Here is a 19,012-nt window from a genome sequence, read left to right on the forward strand (position 1 = left end):
TCTCTTCCCTTTTTCTCATCATTCTTTTTTTGGCTGAATGCAAAGGACTCACTGCAGACTTGCTGCTCATACTACCTAGAACCGCCATTTCTTGGTTAAGACCTGACTTTTTTTTCCTGATATGTATTTCTTGGATTTGAATATAGTGGTTTGTGTCCTTAATTTGTCCATTAATTTGTGTCATTAATTTCTATGTGTGTAATGCTTGCATGGAAGATAATTGTCTAGGTCAGTAATTATTAAACTTGTCTAAAGGTACCTGGGGGTTCTGAACTCCAAGCAGAAAGCAACTGTTGTTAGGATTTTACAGAGATCACAGGAATGTGCCCCTTGTGTATATAGGTGTCTTGGAAAGACTTTTCAGAAAACAGATCTTTCACTTACTTTGAGCTGGGTGTAAGAACATTATTTCTCCCTGCTGCCCTCTGCCGTGACAGTTTGATGTTCAAAGTCTTTAAAGGTTTGCTTTAGGAAAATGTGTATAACTCTGAAAGAAATTGCCCTGGTCCTGATTCCTATGGTGTTTTCTTACCAGTAACAAACCCGTACCAAACTCCCAATTTGTCACTGTCTGACTTCCTTTCTGGGTGGCAGCCTTTTTTGTTTTCTTGCTTTTCTCCTTTCTACACTTTCTTTATGATAAACAACCTATTACTTCAGTCACCTAACATTCATATTTCCTGTTTCTCATAATGTACATATTTGTAGTGTATGTCTATGTGTGTCTTGGGCAACCATGAAGGAAGAACTGATTTTATTCCTAGACCTGGCAACTTCCCATAGTAAGAGACCAGTCAGGGACAGAATTCAGCTATGTCTATTTACCTTGCTGTTACTATTCCCTATACTGATTGTTTCTTCCATTTCTCCTGTGACTGTCCTTGGGTCTTTCAACCTGTCCCCATGGCATCCTGTGATTTCAGTTTCCCACCAAACTAGCCCAGCACTTGACTTTCTTAATGCTTGAGAAAGCCATTAACAAAATCAAATGCAGGACATTGCTTTTCATCAAGCCATTCCATACTATTCCACATACCATTTTCTTTCTTAGATAGTCTCCTATATGTGTGGTACTTTTTTTTTTTTTAAATAGCATTCAATCAGACTTGTGTTCTTGGGCAAGCATCAATACCACTATCACCTTATGGTCATGGTATACTCAAAAATAAAGCTATGTGTGCCATGCTTTATTGCCCTACAGTGTTACCTTAATCTTACTTCATGAACAGCAAGCCTTTTCCCAATACTGGCCTTCCCTCCTTCATCCCTGTAATCTCCATATGAAAATTTCACATGACCCCAAGTTCCTATAACCAGTGCTACAGCAAAACCAGCGGGCAGCAGAGTTGCATTGGGCAGTGTAGCAATAAGAATTAAAATCATTCATCTTCTTTCTTTCTACTGGAAGCCAGAGGAAAGCTGGGAGAGGGACGGGGAGGGTGCAATGGGGAGGTTATGAATTGCAGCATTTCCAAGGCAACCACAGAGAAAAGGTAGAAGGTTGAGAAGTTAGGAAGGTAGTGACACAGGTTAAGATATGGGTCAGGGGTCTCTACCTTTTATGCATGACAATTGTGCACTTTAGTAATTTATGCTTCTTTCAGATAAATGTATTCCAGGCTTTCAGTTTGGTATTATACTGACATAGTTTGCTTTATGATAGTGCTACATAGATTTAACCCTTTATGATACCACTTGGACTCCTCTACTTTGATTGAATCTGGTGACATATTGGTTAATTTAAGAAATATCTTTTTTTAATGGTTTGGGGAAAATCCATTAATTTAAATTACAGTTTCACATTTTCTTTTGTTTTTTAATTTTTTTTTTCAACGTTTATTTATTTTTGGGACAGAGAGAGACAGAGCATGAACGGGGGAGGGGCAGAGAGAGAGGGAGACACAGAATCGGAAACAGGCTCCAGGCTCTGAGCCATCAACCCAGAGCCCGACGCGGGGCTCGAACTCACGGACTGCGAGATCGTGACCTGGCTGAAGTCGGACGCTTAACCGACTGCGCCACCCAGGCGCCCCGCAGTTTCACCTTTTCAAATAGGTTTTTAGTGCTGTGGATTGAGGGGGGAGGTGTGACAACAACGAGGCCTCTCTCTTTTCTTCCCCCCACCCCCTATTAATACTCTGAGAATTCTAAACACCACATAGCCTCAGTGCCTACGAATCACTCAGACAATCAAATGTTTATAGTTGAACTCTACTCAGTCAAGTGTGTCTGTTATGAAAAAAAAATGGCTCGTTGGAGCTGGAAATTTACAACAGACACCCACAGGAAGGCATACCACTGCAAATCACATGAGGGCATACAGCCCTTCATACTGAATTCCTGCAACAAGCCATTTAGAATGATCAGGACCTGAAGACAATACAGAATTCACAGAGAAAGTCCTTCAAAGATTATTTTGTACGTGATACTAAAGCCAAGGGTTCATTTTTCTCCTTAACTTCATCCAGACATCAGGATCTATCCTGAAGCATGAAAATGGAGAGGATTTGCAGTCTTTATTGTATAATGTCTTTTTTTTCTTTTTTGTTATATACCCTTAAAAAGGAAAGTTGTAAGCATACAACACAAAATTAGGTATAATTTAAACATCAGGGGTTAATAGTGGGTTTCTTCTTTGTTTAGGCTTTTTAATGCTCCTGAGATTCCTTTTCTTAATCCATGAAATGGAATGAGGATGCTTTCAAATCTTTAGTTACAAATGAAATTATAGATAGTTATGCTCTTTTCTGTGGTTCAGTCATGTTTCTCACATCACCCTTATCCTCTATAGCATGTGCACATATAGCACTTTTTAAATGCAGATGGCAGAGTCTCTAGAGCTATAGAATGAAGGTAGTATTTATCTCAGAATTTCTATAGCTCTGATTACCTAAATATACTAATAGAAAAATTATGCTAAGAAAAAACAGTAACTAAGCAAGATGTTCTCCTAGTCATAGAGAATATTGAAACTTCGGAAAATGTATCAACCAACCTACAATTACTTGGAGAAAGGCAAAAGGAAACTGGGTGTAAACAATGATATTTACATATTTCAGTCTTTTGCCATGACATTTGCAAATGGTGAATTTCTGAAAACAGGAAGATGTACCAGTTTCAGTTAATAAACATGGGGCTCCTGGGTGGCTCAGTTGGTTAAGCATCTGACTTTTGATTTCAGATCAGGTCATGATCTCACAGTTAGTGAGTTTGAGCCCCATATCAGGCTAGATGCTGACAGTATGGAGCCTGCTTGGGATTCTCTCCTTCCCTCTTTCTCTGCCCCACCCCCATGCTGTCCTCTCTCTCAAAATAAATAAATAAATTTTTAAACCATCTCAGATACATGTTTTCCCAGTTTTAGGGCTGGTATAGGAATGGAAGATATTATCCATGGGTCTCTCACGGTTTTGTAAGTCTTGTGGGCAGAGATACTTTTGTTCCACAGATAAAGATAGTATCTTGCTTCAGAGTAAGAATCAGGTTTGTTTAGTGTCCATTATAATAAAGATCATGTTTCTCTCCAGGGCAAAGGTCAGGCAGGCTTACTGATTTGAGTTTACTGAGCTTTAAATTATGCTTCTAAAGTATGACCTACAGTGTATTCAAGTGTAACCTGAATCCCTTTTTGACCCTGCTGGAATAGGGGCTTAGGGAAATGCAGGAATGCTGACACTCTGGTTAATGCTATTATTGCCAGTAATAAAGTCCTTCCTCTCTTGCCCAGTGGTCCCGTATCTTCTGCCAACATTTATGAAACTGAGGCAGGCTAACTTGTTAGCTGACAAGGAGAGTGAAAACTCAGACCCTTCACAGTTCTTGATAAGCAGTAGCGTGTACTTTTCCCTTAGTCCCAGGTCCAAGTCTCTGTAGCTGCTAACCTCACCATTATGTACTATTGAGCTCTATGTAGTTCTGGCTAAGAGCTCACACTTTGACAGCTTACTGGCTAGACTGGACCTGCAGAGGTACCTGCTTGGAGAGACCAGGTGACACAGTTCAGAAGTGCAGGAAAGTTAATGCTCCTTGAGGTAGACTTTGACGGAAAGGAGAGAAGAGATGATGGGGGGGGGGGGGGGGGGGCAGAGGGAGCCTACAGATAAATTTATATCCCTATCTCCTCTTACAAAGACTCTCCTGAGATAATATTCTTCTCTTATCACCTTTATAAAGGCAGTTCATATGGCCAGCTCACTAATGTCCCTCTTTATATATGTCCTTCTTATTTCCTTCCCTTGCTCCCTTCCCCCTCATTTCTGCTTCCCTGGGATTAGATTCTTTAATGAATAGTAATATATAAGTTTTTGCCACAGGTTTTGTTTTCTAGAGGACCCTGGTTAAAAGAGAGATTTAGGATTCTTGTACTTCAATACCAAAATTTTTGCATTAAAGTAGCAATGGAACAAAATTGTACTAACAGAAGGCAAATATGTGTGCAAATTGGTAGGCTGTCCATGTGAGCTCTTTAAACATGAGAAATCTGGTGGAGGTCAGTCACCAAGGTGGCCTACCCTCAGGCACAGCACAAGGACCAACCATCTTAAAGACTAGAGTGTTAATCTTCCTATGATTAAAAACATTGCCAAATAATACTCTTAGTAAATCATTCTCTGCAGCTTTAGAAATCAAGACATGATGTGCTTCATTATTATTAAGATCATTATCATTGTTTTTTATAATGACTGTGACCCATAAGATAATATGAGCTTCTGACTTATTTAGGGGAAATCTTTGATTCTGGATTCCAAGATGACCCAGGTATGAATTTTGGACTGTATTCATATTGCCTTTGACACAGATGAGATTTGAAAATTGATGCCCAAGATGTAGATCATCAGAAGAGAGGAGAACCTATATAGATCAGGGGTTAAAATATGGACTTGGGGGCGCCTGGGTGGCGCAGTCGGTTAAGCGTCCGACTTCAGCCAGGTCACGATCTCGCGGTCCGTGAGTTCGAGCCCCGCGTCGGGCTCTGGGCTGATGGCTCAGAGCCTGGAGCATGTTTCCGATTCTGTGTCTCCCTCTCTCTCTGCCCCTCCCCCGTTCATGCTCTGTCTCTCTCTGTCCCAAAAAATAAATAAACGTTGAAAAAAAAAATGTGGACTTGATGTTTGATAGGCTTGAGTTAAAATGGTACTTTTACCACTTCCTACTTATTGATATTTATCAAACACTTTCATGTGCTGTTACGTGTTTGATTATACCCCCCCCCAAATTTCATACATTGAAGTTCTAACTCCTATTACCCCAGAATGTGACCTTATTTGGAAATAGGATCATTGCAGATGTAATTAGTTAAATTAAGATGAGGTCATTAGGGTGGGCCCCAATCCAATTTGACTGGTATCCTTATGAAAAGAAAACACTGGAACATAGGTATGTACAGGTGGGAAATACCATTTGAAGATGAAGGCAGGGATCATGGTGATGCTTCTACAAGTCAAGGAATGCCAAATTGTAAGAAAACTACCAGAAGCTAGGGGAGAGGCATGGAAAAATTCTTCCTCACAGCTCTCAGAAGGAATGAGCCCTGCCAATACCTTGGTCTCAGACTTTTAGCCTCCAGATCTGTGAGACAATAGATGTCTGATGGTTAAGCCACTCATTTTGTAGTACTTTGTTATTGCATCCCTTACAAACTCATACATGGGCTTTCCACCATGCTAAAAGCTAGACATATAGAAGTGAATACAATATAGACATAGTACCTGCTCTCATGGAACTTACAAACTAATATGAAATAATACACAGGTAAACAAACAAATATAAGTATAAATTGTTATGTATCAAAAAAAAAATAAAGATACTCGGGGGAAATTGGTGATAAGGATACCAGTGGTTAACTTAGATGTGAAAGTCAAGAATGGTTTTTCTCAGGATGTAACCTCTAAGTTGAGACCTTCCATTTAAAGAGTTTCAGGATAAAAAATAAAATAAAATAAAATAAAATAAAATAAAATAAAATAAAATAAAATAAAATAAAATAAAATAAAATAAAATAAATAAAGAGTTTCAGGATTAGGGCACCTGGGTGACTCAGTTGGTTGAGTGTCCAACTCTTGATTTTGGCTCAGGTCATGATCTCACGGTTCATGAATTTGAGCCCTGCATCTGAATCTGCACTGACAGGACAGAGCTTACTTGGGATTCTCTCTCTCACTCCCTCTCTCTCTGTCTCTCCCATGCTCACTCACTGTCTGTCTCTCTAAAGAAATAAATAAACTTAGAAAAACTTTTTCAAGAGTTTCAGGACTGAGAGGTTGAAGTGAAAGAGATAACCATATGTGAAAGCCCAGAAACCAGTGAGAGCTCAGAATACACTGGAAACTAAAAAGCACAATATTTCTATTCTCTATCCTACTGTGTCAGAGAGGAAGGGCAAAAAATAAATTAGAAGTATACCAAGGTCGCATGGTGTAGGTTATATAGTTGTAAACCATTTGAGGACTTTAAACAAGGACGTGACAGAATCCATTGTACTTATAAAGCTTTTGCACAAAGGACAGACGGGGAAGACAAGAAGGGATGTGACTAGGTCAGTTCAAGATCCATCCCAGCAGTCTAAATGAGAAATCAGGATGGCATTCACTAAGGTGAAGGCATGGGAGATGGAGCAAAGTGGACAGTTGGCCGATATTCAAAAAAAAAAATTAATGTTTATTTATTAGAGAGAGAGAGAGACAGAGAGACAGAGCGCAAGCGGGGGAGGGGCAGAGAAAGAGGGAGACACAGAAACTGAAGCAGGATCCAGGCTCTGAGCTGTCAGCACAGAGCTGGAAATGGTGCTCGAACTCACAGACTGTGAGATCATGAACTGAGTTGAAGTGCAAAGCTTAACTGCCTGAGGCACCCAGGCTCCCCTACAGTTGGCAGATATTTGATTTGAAAGAAGAACCAATAGAACTTGGTAATTATTTGCGTTAGGGTAGTGCAGGAGAAGGAAAAATCAAGATGACTTCTAGGTGGTTGGTTTGAGCAGATGGTTGGACAAATGGCGATGTCATTTGCCAAGAGAGAAAATGGAGGAAGAACGAGTTTGTATTCTTGTGTATGAAAGAAGTTGAGGTAAGAGGAGAATAATCAGGAGGTTAGTATTATAAAGTTGAGGTGTCTTGAGACAAGTAGAAATGCCAAGTAGGCAGATGGTATGTAAGTTTTGTCTTTAACATAAAGATCTGGGCTAGAGATAATAATTTGTTTTTTATCTGCACATAAATGGTTCTTAATATATGGAAATGGCTAGGAAGAAGTGTAGAGGCAGGAGAGAGAGAATGTACACTTAGGCCTTGAGATAGATGTTAGGCAAATTATTTAACCCCTTTGAAACTTAATTCTGTTACCTTTGAATGGGAATAACATTACATGCTCTTTTAAGATATGTGTGGGTTAGGGGCGCCTGGGTGGCGCAGTCGGTTGAGCGTCCGACTTCAGCCAGGTCACGATCTCGCGGTCCGGGAGTTCGAGCCCCGCGTCAGGCTCTGGGCTGATGGCTCAGAGCCTGGAGCCTGTTTCCGATTCTGTGTCTCCCTCTCTCTCTGCCCCTCCCCCGTTCATGCTCTGTCTCTCTCTGTCCCAAAAATAAATAAACGTTGAAAAAAACAAATTTTAAGATATGTGTGGGTTAAATGAAATCATATCTATCTGAAAATGCAATGCAAATCATAAGAACTGAATGCATGGAGATTATTATTGTAATCATGATACTATCTCTGTTTGGTACTAAAAAGATAGAAAAGATGAAAGTAGGAGACTGAAAAACATTAAAAAAATGTTTCTTGGAAAGCTTCAATAAGTAAATTAATCCTTTTAACACTAAAATGCATATCAGAAGCAAGTGAGGATTTGCCCTGAATTGTGACTACTGTATTTGGCTCTAAGGTCATTCCAAAGAATTATGTTGTCACAATGGCGGAAATCAAGCAGGTACAAAGGAGAGAATTTGAGTAGGTTCTTAGGGCAGAAGGCAGTACAAGACTTTTCCAAGTGAGAGGCATGTGTGTATTGTCAAAGGTTAAAAAAAAAAAAAAAGTAATTTAAAGAGGAAATTGAAAATGTTAAATCATGTACTTGAAGTCTGATTTAATTGATGTGAAAGATATTATTGACATAAGAGCCAGAGACCCTCCCCCTGGGACTGAACTTGGACTCCTATCTTGAGAAGCAATTGATCTTCCATACTGATAGTTAAGATGGCTAGACTGAGAAGAGATGGCCATTTGAGAATGGGTAGCTGGCTTCTATGTGAGTGTGAAAGGACAAGAGCTGTAAGGATGGTAGAAAGAAAAGAATAAGGGTGACTAACCATGAAGTAGGTGGTAAGGAAGGAATACTTTGTGCCTAGGAAGGACCTGAAGGCCTGAAGTACAATGGATGAAACCAGCAATTGAAAAAAAGTTCAGTTAGTGAGAGGAGAGGCAGGAAAGGAAGGAAACAGATGTAAACACCTTGGTGAGTGAGGTCAGCAAAAATAAGTGAAAGCTTGAGCAGTCATGAGATGACATTGCTACTTAGATCAATCACATTGGTACTGAAACTGGAAGTATAGTGGTAGGGACAGATGACTTTGTAGTTATTCAATTAAAAGTAGTCCAAATGAAAGATATACTTAACTAAGATAATGCATGGGAGAGCTTAAAGCATGGGTTTAGGGCAGGTAGAAGTCAACTGCTCAGTGTAAGTGCAAGTGCACGCTGAATTAGAAGGGGGTAATGGGATCCCTTGTTCATATGAAATTCAAATTACGTGACAGACTTTGAAGGAAATTTTTGACTGTTTTTTTATTTACATGGCACAAGAAGAAGCAAATTGACCCTATTCAAAGACTATATCCTCTTTTTATTTTGTATTCCCCATCTCCTGTTAATGTTAGGTACACGGCAAATGATGATTCTGATATGAATGAATGAATACATTCATGCCCTATCTGTGGATAAACTCAAGCACAGACTAGCCAATCACTGGTCACATACTGTGGAAGGAATTTAAATATCAGATGAAAGACAGAACAGTGGGGCCTCTTAATCCATCGAACAGTAGGCTAAAATTCTGAGATACTCTGAATCTAAGAATTAGTAGATCAAGGCCAACCTTAGAGTGTATTTTATCTGTCATAAAGACCCCAGATATTAAAAACCATGTCCAGACCCAAATGGATGTGTCCTCTAAAACTTACCTAGCAAAGCAAGTTTCTCATCTTAAACTAAAGCCTATACTTAAGAAAGTTTTGCTTTCTCAGGGAATATATTTTTCTTTAACTTGAAAAGAATGTTTTATTTAGAGCTTTCTATGAGAGAACACTTTTTTTAGAAAGGGGTGTTAAAAAATAATCTAAAATTCTATTTACATTTGAGGTATTTTCTTGAAACATGCTTTAAAGCATACATATCTCTTTTGAAAAGAACAGGAAACTCAGGTATAAAAACACTAATAAAACTCTTCTCTGCTTGAAGAACATTCCCTAAATAATATACTTTTTTCAAGAGACCATAGCAATACTGAGTATTCATGGTACTGTTTCAGACTCAGGAAGTTAGTGATATTTTCCTGGTGAAATGTTACATTTGCCACATCAGTCTGTTTTATAGAAAACAATTATATTATTTAAGTTTTAAATGAAATGAGTTAGAATTTTATATTCTTCTACAGCAGTGCTTTCTCTGCCATCTCCTTCTTTCCATGGTCTCCTAGCTGTAAGACAAATGTTTTATTAATACAATAAAATGGTATTGAAATTAAAATAGCAGTAACTAATATTTGTATTATACTTTGTAGCTATCAAGTTATACTATCACATCTCACTTAGTATCTATCTTGTGAGACAGTATTATGATTTTCATTTTTATTTTACAGTATGGAGGCTCAGAAAATGTAGAGTTGCCAGAGATATAGAGTAAGTAAGGAAATTGGGGCTATAAACTTTTCTGGCTACAGTTGTTTTTGTTTTTTTGTTTGTTTTTTGCTTGTTTTTGTTTTTTCCCTGTAGCCATTCATAATTATATCTCTCAATTAGATACCTTTGGTCCTTTCTTTAGACTTCAAAGGCAGAAAACAATTTCTCCTTATCTGAGCTATAAGTATCACCAGAAGAAAAAGTTAGCAAATAAGTTCTTGAATCTCTGGTAATACAGTATCCTTCTGTTTTGGAGATATTTGAGGGTATACAGAAGGCTAGACAGATTTTTTTTTTATTCCTTCTTAACCTTTAAGCTTTGGTAAGAGATCACCACGAGGCATCAAACATATTTATTTGTGAGTCTTATAGTGTCTTCTGTTTCCAGGAAGCAGAACTTGGCAATTCTGTCCTTTCTGGAGTACTGTGAATAGTGAACTGAGTACAAGCTTAGGAAACAGATAAAACTGAGTTCACATCCCATTCTCTCCATTTACTAGCTATATAGCCTTGGAAAAACTCTGTCCTTGAATCTCAACTACTTATTTGTGTAATGGACAGTAGAATTTCCTTGAATTGGAGATTTCCTTCCTTTTGGAGTACAGGTGGTCTGTGTAAATAGACCATCATAGGGACTTCTTAGAATGTTCTTCAGAATATAGTGATTACCGGTATTTCTGCTACAGCTCTTGGAAATCACCCTCTTGCTATTACTGGCTTTTTAAAAGTCAGCCCTAAAAATGGGTGGATATTAGCATTAGGGATAGCATTCCATAGGCTCCAAGAGAGTTCCCTTCATTTTCCTAGTTGTCTACCCAATGTCTGTTCCCCGCCCCCCTCCATAGTAACAGTGGGAGATTAAGGGCCACTATCCTCTTTTGTAATCCTTATATGTATTGGTATAAGTGCTTTTATGTGATCTGATAATTCCTGATTACTGTAAGATCATCCCCCAGAAATTTCAGGACCATCAGTAGGCTCACAGGGTGCAGTGAATACCTTTGTTCATGTTTGATGACGCCAGTGATCAGAAAATTTTGATGTGCTGAAATCAAATGAATATAACCTGGAACTACCTGAACCAAAAAGTAAATAACTCTTTGTGTGTGTTGTTTGCAGCACCACAGCATCACAAAGCAGAAAGAAAAGAAATGAGGCTTGCGATAATTTGTATTGTTGCTGGGTCTTTTCCATTCACAAGATGCCTGTGATCATCAGCTGTGCCTGATGGTGGTCCTCAGCTCACAGGGTGCAGGCACCACACTGCATAATAAAAAGAGGATCCTAGCAAAGGCATCAAAGCATATGTGTTTTCAGTTTATTTTAAAAAATGTTTCTACTATAGTTTTTTGTAAAGATGAAAGCTAATAGATTGGCCCTTTAAAAATACATATATTAATGGAACTAATCAGTCCCCCTGAATTCTAATGTGTATTTCATCCTGATTTTGTTAAGATATTGGATAGCACAAAAACCAGTCTAAGGTGGACCCAGGGCTTCTCAGTATCAGCTTTATCCATTGTGGGGAAAGGGATTTCAGTAGATCAGAGTCTGGGTTTGGGAGTAGGACTGTGTTGTACTAGCTATGGAATCGTGGGCAGGTCACAGCCCTCCCTCAGTCTTAGTTTCTACATGTGCAAAATGAAGATAATTATGGAGCTGTTGTCTGAATTCAATGAGATAATGTATGTAAATAGCTTAATATAATGACAGACACATCTAATATAGGAGCTCAGTTAGCAAATGTCAGCTGCTATGTTTTCAGTCCTTTATCTTCTCAAAAGATATTTATTATATTCCATATATGAATAAAATTTGAAATAAAAATAAGACAGTAAGCCTTTGACCTCAAGGAGCTCACCCTTGTATCTTAAATGCTTAAATAGTGGAAGGCTTGCCCAGAGTGTAGAGGCAAATGAATAAGGGAAAGCTAGCAGCCCCAGGGTGGCAGGAGAGGCTTCCGATTATCCAATATTTTCCTAGTGGGAAGAGAGATAGGGAATCACCTACAGCAGGTGTTGGCAAACCTTGTCGGCAAAAGGACCAAATAGCAAATATTTTCAGCTTTGTGGACCATTTGATATCTCTGTTGCCATTACTCAACTCTCCCATCATAGTGAGAAAGCAGCCATAGACCATACATATGTGGATTGCAGTGGCTGTATTCCAATAAAATTGTATTTACGAAACAGACCTTTATTAGTCAGGGTTTTCCAGAGAAACAGAACCAAGTCCAAAATCTTCAGGGTAGCTGGATAGGCTGGAGATCCAGGGAGGTATCATTGCTGCACTTCAAGTCCAAAAGCTGACAGGCTGGAGACTCCAGGATGAGCCGATGTGCAGTTCCAGTCTGAATGCCGTATGCTACAGAACCTTCCTCTTGCCCTTTGTTCCCTTCACATTAAGGAAGGCAACCTGCTTTACTCAAAGTCTTCCAATTTAAATGCAAATCTCACCCAGGATGACACAGAAAATTAAGCATTTGTAGGACCTCAGTCAGATTTGACCAACTATAGTTTGCTTACCCCTGAACTAGAGAGATAACTCTTTCTGCTCAGACTACAGTAGGAAGAGATCTTTTTCCCAAAAGCCATTATATCTGATCCTCAGTTACTATTAACTAGCCATTGAGTGCTTCCCCAAACCCCAAGGCTTAACCATCAGAACAGGGTGACTAGAAGGGTCTGAAATTGGGTTTTGTTATCCACAGACAACCACATCCTCCCATCACTGAGAATGGAAGGGCTACTTGGCCTGAGTTTCATATCCAAACAGGAAGCAGTGGAGAGAAAGAAGATAGAAATCATAACAAGGCACTGCTGTCTCTTCTGATAAATGGGACTTTGGGTAGAGGAGGGAGGCTCACAAAAGCCACCTTCCCAAATGGAGTAAACAAAATCGTGTGGAAAAAGAAGGCCCTCTCTTTAATTCCAACCTCACATTGATATGTTTAGATTCATACAGAGAGAACTTCATCATGTTTGAGTGGGAGTCTGAGAAGATGAGAATGTTGGTGAGGTAAGAAAAGAGAAAGAAAACAGAAAAGGTAGAAAGGATAGTGAGGGAGAAGAGAGGAAGGGTATAGAGTGAGATGAGACATACCATGGAAAATAAGGGCAAGGGGAGAAAAGCTGAGTTTTTAATTTTACTTTTTTTTTAACATTTATTTATTTTTGAGACAGAGAGAGAGAGAGCATGAACGGGAGAAGGTCAGAGAGAGAGGGAGACACAGAATCCGAAACAGGCTCCAGGTTCTGAGCTGTCAGCACAGAGCCGGACGCGGGGCTCGAACTCACGGACCGTGAGATCGTGACCTGGCTGAAGTCGGACGCTTAACCGACTGAGCCACCCAGGCGCCCCTAATTTTACTTTTTAAGCTTAAAACAGACTCTGTATCTATCTTCTTTGGATTTTCTATTTCCAAAACAAGTCCCCTCTAGCTCATAGGGTTTAATTCATTTAAATTGCAAAGCATTTCAAGACTTATAGATGAAAAGTATCATTGAAGTACAAAGCTCAGGTTCATTATTAATGAAAGCAGCCCTTCACAGCACAGTCTGCTTCAAACTTACTGGCTCCCTGAGAATGCCTAAGGTTAGTGGGAGATGGGCATCATGTAATAAAAGAAGCAGACAAATGCAGGTATGTATGTATTATAACCCCTGTACGAGAACTTTGTCAGAACTGTCTCCAACACTAGCTTGAAGAAAATGTCTTGGTACAGGGGTAGTTGCTGTGTGTCAGAGTTGTCCTGAAAACTTGAATGAGTAGAATAAGTATAAAGCAAAGCACATTTTAAATACCCTGTAGAGGGGTCCCTGGGTGGCTCAGTCAGTGAAGCATCTGATTTTTGATTTTAGCTCAAGTCATGATCTCATGGTTTGTGAGTTTGATCCCCATGTTGGTCTCTATGCTGACAGCACAGAGCCTGCTTGGGATTCTTTCTCTCTCCTTCTCTCTCTGTCCCTCCTCTGCTCATTCTCTCTCTCTCCCTCTCAAAATAAAGTTTAAAAAAAGTGTAAATAAATAAATGAATACCCTGTAGAAGTTTATGTTATTCAACCCCATGCCCACTGAAAAATTATGGAAATGGTGACTTCTGATATGTTTGTATGCAAATATAATGAAAAGGGAGAGAAGGGAAATTTCATGTCACTGTGTTTTCACAAGTGAGGATGATTTATATCACTCCCCTTTCATTCATTTTTAACAAATTTACTGAAGAAATTAAAGAAAGCCTGAAGTAAATTTGAAATTACAACCTCTCTGTTACTTATGGTCAAAGTATTTTTTTTCTTTTTACTGATTTTTCCTTCTGTCCTGCCCATCTATATTGTATAAATGTTATTTGTACAAAATATTTTAATGACTTGTTTGCATGAAATTTTATGTAAAATAAGATGAGATGGAAGTAAGCATAATATAAATTATAGTTGTGTAAGAAATTGGAAAACCAGCATCTGCCAATCCACAAGAGCAAGCCCTGGTGAATATTTGTGGCAATATCAAAAACCTTATTGTTTTTAATCTTTCTGGGAAATTCCTTTATATTATCTATGAATGTTTAGTGTTCCTTTTTGATCTCTGGATATTCCTTTCTTATAGCATCTTGTTCCTATTTCATAGACTTAATAGCCTAACTTAGATATGTGATGACACTAGGCATTTTTTTTTCTCTCTTTTATTGCTCTGTCTCTGTTTCCTTCAAGTTTTTTTTTCTTTCTCTTTCTTTTTTTGTTTTGTTTTGTTTTGTTTCTTTGTTTTCATCTATATCTTTCAGGTCATAGTCTTCCTTAATATCTGCTGATCCATTGCTGTCCATTCATATTTAAGAACAAAGTACTGGAATTCTCATTGAAAGCCAGAGTCTTTAGCTTAAAGTTGTCAGCTGAAGGAGACTCCTGCTGATGGAATCCATAGGTCTTTTCTCCCACACAGTGTTTTTCCTAGACAGGGAAGTCTCTAATCTCCTGCCTGGAGGTTATAAAGCAAAATGTCAGAGTTTCTCAGAGTTGAGCTGGGTGAGTAAAGGGAACCAGGGGGTTCTCAAAATTCAAGATGTAGATCTCACAGTTCATTGTGCATATATTCATTTAATTCTTCTGATTTAGTATTTCATCCCCCCTTCAGCTCTTTCTGATATTCCATAGCAAGGTTTCTCAAATTCTGCTTTATTGAGATTTAGGGATCAGATAATTCTTTGTTGTATAGACCATCCTGTGAATTGTAGAATACTAGCAACATCCCTGAGCTCTACTCGCTAAACATCAGTAACACCATCCCCTCAACACCCCAGTTTGGGATAAACAAAAATGTTTCCTCAGAGGCAAATTGAAACTGGTTGAGAACCACTATTCTGAAGGGAACCCTCTTCTTCAGACACTCCAGAAAAGAAGTGCCTTGTCTTTTTCTAGTATATGTCTATGTGTGAATGTGGAAGACTGGGCAAAGAGTGTAATGGTCATAATATGCAGGAGTGACTCTAGGGATCTAACTATATATACAGGATTTCAATAAATCTTTACATCTTTATCCAAACTGAATCTTTAGAGATACCTGCTGCCTGGAATCAACTTGTTTCTTGGCTTCCATCTTGAGGATTTTCACTCTTCTTTCATCTGCTAAATCAGTAAAGTATTGTCTATTTGCTTTTAGCTTCCATTTTTTTTAAATATATGTCTTTACTGTAGTTATTTCCTCTCCTATTATTCTCTTTATCTTTAATGATTGAGAGGATTTTTTCCCTTTTAACCCCTTTCCTCTAGTTCTTATAAGTTTGAAGGAAACATTATAAATGTGTGCTTACTTCATGTTTCTGCATGGATTTTCAATGTTCAAATGCAAACAGCAAAATGTTTATGTGTGTGGCAGACAGGTCACTTAAGGATATGCCCACAGAACCTATAAAGTGCATTTTGGTTTTTTCTGGGCATTATTACTAACAGGAACAAGAATCCATTGTATGTGCATGAGTAGGGGTGCTATAGACTGAATGTTTGTATCTACCCCAAATTCGTATGTTAAGACCTAATCCCCATAAGATAATATTTGGAAGCCTTTGGGAGGTGATTAGATCATGAGGGCACAGCCCTTATGAATGGGATTAGTGCCCTATTATAAAAGAGACCCCAGAAAGATACTTCATCTCTTCCACCATGTGAGGACACAGGGAAAAGAAGGACATCTATGAACTAGGAAGTGGGTTCTCACCAAACTCTGAATCTCCTACACCTTGATCTTGGACTTACCATCCTCTGGAACTGTGAGAAATAAACTTGTTTATAAGTCACCCAATCTATGGTATTCTGTTAGAGCAGCATGAATGGACTAAAGCAAAGGATATAGCTTATAAAGATGGGTCTGGCAGTGGTTTACTTCTAAGTTTTCAGAATAATGAGCATATTACCAATGGCATCATTATTGTCAGTTCATCTGTTTGATTGATTAATTGCCTGGTTAAATGATTGATCTTGGATCCTTACAATTGATCTGCAAAGCAGATGACACAAATATTAGAACCCATGGAAAGTGAGGCATAGAGAGGTTAAGTGAATTGTTTAAAATTACAAAACTAGTTTGTAGCAGATCTAAGACTAGAAACCTAGTTCACTTCTTTTTCAACTATACTATTCTTTGAATAATTAGTATGACACAGGTAAACCCTCAAAGCAAGGATGAAACAAGAGAACTGTCAGTTTTTAGAAAGTCAAAGAAAGTAGTGCTATCCTGGTATTATGTACAAGGCAATGCTAAGGCTTACACAGTAGGAGTAGCCTGTGGCTTTTTGGATGATGATAAGCTCTCAATTGTGTGCAAGCCCTGTGAAGAGATGATAATAACAGATAACACCTATTGGGCATTTTGCAAGGTGTCATTTTATTTGGTTTCTTTATATACTATATCTCACTGTATCCTCACAACTTCTTGAGGTAGGGCTCTGAGCTGGATGACAGAAGCTAAAACTAGAATTTTTATTGTAAAACAGTGCATTCTTCTGAAAGTATTAGACTCACTGTTTAATGAGAGAGAAATTATAATTAAGTCTTTAGGAGTAGAAGAATCTCAAAGTCCCATGCTATTCCCATTAGGTGGTGAGCATGGGTGCTACTAATATGAACTCATTTCAGAAATCAAATTTATGCATTTTGCTTATTAGTTTAAAATTCAATTAGTTCATCTTAAATGTCTAGCTCAAGTCAAAATTCATAATTTTAAATGCCAGTGTGGCCACCTGGATGACTCCATAATTTCCTCACACAAATTTAGAAAATTGAAGTTTTTACCTATATCCTTTAGCTTTTGCTGCATAACAAACCAGTTCAAAACTTAGTAGCTTAAAACAGCAATCATTTTTTTACCTTCATATCCTTCCAGTAGATAATTTAGCCTTGGCTAAATTAGTCAGTTCTGATCTGGGAAGGTACAGCTGATTTTACTCTCATGGCTAAAAGTATCTGGGGGTGACTGGTTTAGAATAAACTTTATTGGTCTGGTAGAGTAAATAATGCCTCCTGTTTACAATTATGTGAAGATGTCCACATCCTGATTCCTGGAGCCTGTGAATATATTATACAGCCAAAGTGACTTTGCAGATGTGATCAAGTTAAAGATCTAGAGATGGAGAAATTATCCTGAATTACCAGGTGTGCCTAATGATGTCATAACAAGTGTCCTTATAAGGAGGAGGTAGAGATGCTACTACAGAAGAGAAGGTGATATGATGGAAGAAGTAGAGATTTCAAGTGATGAGCTGTGGAGACAGAGGAAAAGGCTGTATATCATGGCAGGTGAAGTAGACACTTGAAGCTGAAAAAGGTAAAGAAATAGATTTTCCCTTCAGAGCTTCAAGAAGGAACCAGACCTGCTGACACCTTGGTTTTACCTTAGTAATTCTGATTTTAAACTTCTGACCTTCAGAATTATAAGATAATGGATTTATATTGTTCTAAGCTACTATATTTATAGTAATTTGTTACAACAGCAAAAGGAAACTAATATAGCTGAGATGGCTGGAATGACCAGGACCTCTCTCCAAATACATGTCTGTCTGCCCTTCTCTCCTTCCTTCCTTCCTTCCTTCCTTCCTTCCTTCCTTCCTTCCTTCTTTCCTTCCTTCCTTCCTTCCTTCCTTCCTTCCTTCCTTCCTTCCTTCCTCCCTCCCTCCCTCCCTCCCTCTCTTCCTTCCTTCCTTCCTTCCTTCCTTCCTTCCTTCCTTCCATCCTTTCTCCTGTCTATCTTTCCATCCTTCCTCATTTCCTTCCTCCTCCCTTCTCTCCTCAATATTCATCCTATTGTCTAGCCATAATGAACTACTAACAGATCTTACAACATTGCCATAAAATCTAGAAACTTAAAGAAGAGTATTTTTTTCATTATTTATATTTATTTCTGAACACCCTAGCTTATTTTGTATGGGTATGTTAAATGTGATTTATTCAGTGAAAATCAGAGGCATAATTGATCTAAGGCAATGGATCATAGATGCATATGCAAGGATTAATAGAAACATCTCATTGATGTACTGCATTCATTGAAATTTTGTACAGCCCATTTAACTGCACCATTAATAAGAGGTATCACATTGAACATTCCATATGGTTTCTTCAAATATTTCATGTATTTTAATGTAATATTAATAATCCATTTGTAAACCTATGTATAATCATTTATGTTTAAAGATATTATAAATAACATGTAAAATGTGCATGATGTTTCATGCCTCCATGCTTCCCTGTGTGGGATGCCCTATCCCTTCTTGATGGCTTTTCTATATCCTAGTTATTCTTTAAGACTCAAATCAAACACAGCGTTCTTTATGAAACACTTCCTTATCACTTAATCTCAGTAACAACAGCAGCAGCATCTCCCCCTTATTCGCTTGACCTTTTGAATTTCAGCAAATGGAAATTGAAACCTCTTCTATGAAGGATTAATAGCTCATGATACATACATTAAACAAAAGTTAACTTCAGCATCACAGATGCTAATGTGTCAGGGAAAGTAGAAACGACTCTAACTGGGAGTAAACAATAGGAAAGCTAGTCCTCTGAGAGTTAAATTGTCCACATCAGGCCAATAAGTTCCTCTCAGATGATAAAGAATTGCAGAAGTTAAATCATGTTC

This window comes from Lynx canadensis, chromosome C2 (genome assembly GCF_007474595.2).
Source record: "Lynx canadensis isolate LIC74 chromosome C2, mLynCan4.pri.v2, whole genome shotgun sequence".
NCBI classification, from domain to species: domain Eukaryota; kingdom Metazoa; phylum Chordata; class Mammalia; order Carnivora; family Felidae; genus Lynx; species Lynx canadensis.